We start from the raw sequence: 3,312 nt of genomic DNA, 5'->3' as shown, positions 1-3,312 counted from the left end.
GTGAGTTGCCGTGAATCAGACACAACTGAGGACACAAAAATTCAATAGATTAAAACGCTTTTTGGGGGTGGGGGGGAGTGAAAGGGGGCGATGTGGGTTTTTTTGTCTTATATAATAGCCAAGGGAAATCTAGTTTAAACCTAAATTCACATAGATGGGAAAGGTATAGCTCTCCGTCACCCTATTCAAAAAAAAAAAACTACTAAACTTTTCTGAAAGTTTATTTAGTAGCTTCCTTGAGCAGTTTATTGTGGAGCATTTTTTTTTTTTCTGTGACATTGGCCTCATTAAAAAGTACGGTTTGCCTTTACTGGATAATTTTGTTCATTGGTTTCTTAGGGAACCTTGGTAATCTTTGAGTTTCCTGGGGAGTATGGTCACATGACCTGGCCCTGGCCAGTCGGTACGTTCCACCTCCCTGGCCACTGTGCTTGGCTCCGGGCTGGGGCAGTGCCCAATCGGGGCCCAGGGCCGGGCCTCACGTTGGAAGCCAGGGGAAGACGAGCTCTCGTCCTGCTGGGGTAGGGGAAGGGGTGGGGCCGGGGGAGGTCAGGCTCCAGCAGTGGGAGGGGCTTGAGGTCCGCCTGCGGCAGTTGGTGACGTTCCTGCTCCCCTCAGGGCAGAGCCGCCGGCCTGAGAATGAGGGCGCTGCTGAGCCCAGGGGCTGGGATGGCCCGTTGCTGCTGTGGTCCCAGAGCTCCACCCGAGACCTGAGGGAAGCCGTCTGCCCGTGAGTCCTCTCCCGCTTGTCTGTCAGCTTGTTTGAAGCATGCTGGGTTTTCTGCCCAGCTGGCTTAGGGGAGTCCCTGGAAATGCAAGGGTGTGGGTTTTGGCAGACTTCAGGGAAGACATGCCAGATGAGCCTGGGAGACTCCAGCTTAAGCTGGATTCAGGAGATATCTCTTCAGGCCAGCTAGTAATTGTAGGATAAGCCTAATGAGTCTTCACAGGATGAAGAGAGTAACGTGCCAAGGTAGCAATCGATGTCCTCATTCGAGAGGATGAAGCTGGTGCTCAGAGAAGGGGGGAACTTGGCCACAGCAAGGAGGTGTGCACCCAGACAGAACCCCCCAGATCCGGCCATTGGAGCTCAGGGAGGCCACTGGTGTGGCTTGTCCCTGTGGCAGGGCCCGAGGCAGGCAGCCCACCCTGATTCCTGCGGGGGCCTGACTTGGGAAGTGCCATCTGGTAGCTTTGAGACTCACCAAACCAAATTGCACTGGAGAGAGGAGGGACACCTTCCTTCATCCACCCCCCACCCCCGCCGGATTCCCACATACCCTGACCCCTTTCTCTCGATTTCGGAGCCATTTCCAGAGTCCCGCTCATATGACCTCATTCGAAGTGCACTGTGGACGAGCTGCCATCTGCAGCTGCTACCACAGCAGCCAAGGGCTTTAGCTCCCGACTACCTCCCTTCCTTTGGAACTTGGGGGCCCTCTACTCCCCACTTGCACACCACAGACCTTTGCTGAGGATTGTGGGGACCCTCACTCAGTTTGCAGCACGTTGTAGCCATCCCTGTCCTCCCTTGAAACTCAGCTTGTGAGCTCCTTTGGAGCAGCGTGGCCCAGCTGGCTGCAACGGAAGAGACACAGCTGACAGTGAAACAACAGCTTAGATCTGAGAGCCGGAAAGCTCTGTCAAAAGGGACCTCCCTCTTCACACCGTAGAGGCTGTAGGAGCCGCCAGGCTTTCGGAACCAGTGCTGGGGTCAAAATGACTCCACAGCTGTTTTCCTTCCTGGGGAGGGTTCTGGCTCGAGTGGGAATGGCTCAAGTCTCCTAAGGTTCTGAAAGCCCACTGTGTGCAGATTCACGGTACACAGAGAGGAAAAGGTGGAGTCCTAGCCTGGAGGTGGTCACAGCTCACGGATGAGCCAGGCAGGCAGGCAGGCAGGGCATGAGAACACCTGAGCTGCCTTCATGAGTGAATGGTGTGGGGGCAGAGGAAGAGAAGCCGGTCTGCTCCCTCGTGTGGTGCCCAGGGCAGGTTGTCCCCAGAGGAAACCCTTACGACGGTGAGGACTATCACTGCTGTTTCCCAAGGGGTTCCGTCGGTGCGTGTCTTCCCCGGAGCGGTCAGGCCGTCTCTCAAGTACACTGGCCATGGGCATTGCCTCTCCTTGGAACTTCCCATGTGTTTCTCTTTTTTATGGAACAGTGATTTTCTAGAGTGGTTCTGGGCCACAAGGATGTTGGGTCATTTTCTAGCCTTCTGTCATGAAGAACGCTTTCCTGGGCATGGGGGTGGTTTGTTGTTCCAGCTCCCTTTCTTGGCTTCTTTTGGGAGCTGGTGCAACAAGAGGAGCTCAGCCTCTGCCTTCTGGCTGAGATGTCACCCTTCAAACAGCAATGCCTGCCTGGAGATAATGATGGCAGTTGCCAAAAGGGCTTCGTTTGGCACATGGTATCTTGAAAGGACGTACACCGTCCTTTCAGCTATCAAAGGCTAGTTCAAATGACATAAAAATGAGAACTCTCCAATGGAGTCTTACAGTAGGTGGAGAGTCCGAAAAACACTCCTTCAGTCATTTCACTGAGAGTCATTGATTGGGGACACCAAGAATATAGGAAGGAATGCAGAAAGAAAAGATGAAATTGTGTTCAGGATCGGGGGGAGGGATGAACAGGGCGTGCTTGCCTTGAATCCAGGCTTTGTTGGGGGGTGGGGCATAAAGATGGAACGGGTCTGAAACTACAAAGTGGTGATGGTAACACAGTATCACCAGAGTTACACAACAGTGTTCCCAGATTGCAACAATGATGAAAAAGTTTACTAATCCCAACTTAACCAACAAAAATACAGGAAACCATACAAAAAATAAAACATCACCAGAAAGGTGGAAACAAACCACATGCAAAGCAGTTCAGGGGAAAGGAACTCCATGTCCCCTGGGGGCAGACCGAGTTGCCGGCATCCACGGTGAGCAGACAGGGATGGAGGCTGCAGAGCCGACCGCTCCCCTGGACGTGGTGTTTCCGGTAAGGGCTCTGGGTCTCTGTCCAGAGCGGGGGCTCTTTCTCCCTGCAGGGCTGGGTGAGTCATCGTGGGCGTCTGGGTGTTGCGCGGGAGCCAGGGCAGGCTCTCCCTGCCGAGGCGGTGACTCTTCCTCTGCCTCGGGTTCTCTTGCCAAAGCCCGAGCAGGTAGAGGTGCACGTGGAGGTGGAGGTTCTCGCTGAGGGGGTGGGACATCAGTGCCTGGGGCTGGGGGTCCTGCAGGCACGGAGATCCGATCTGCCCGGTGTGCTGGCCAGTACCCAGCTGGCCTGGTGTCTCTGCGAGGGCAAGTCTCACTTCTCCATCTGCCCT

This window comes from Giraffa tippelskirchi, chromosome 11 (assembly GCF_054371585.1).
Source record: "Giraffa tippelskirchi isolate mGirTip1 chromosome 11, T2T-mGirTip1v1.2.pri, whole genome shotgun sequence".
In the NCBI taxonomy this organism is placed as follows: Eukaryota; Metazoa; Chordata; class Mammalia; order Artiodactyla; family Giraffidae; genus Giraffa; species Giraffa tippelskirchi.
This window is presented reverse-complemented; position numbering follows the sequence as displayed.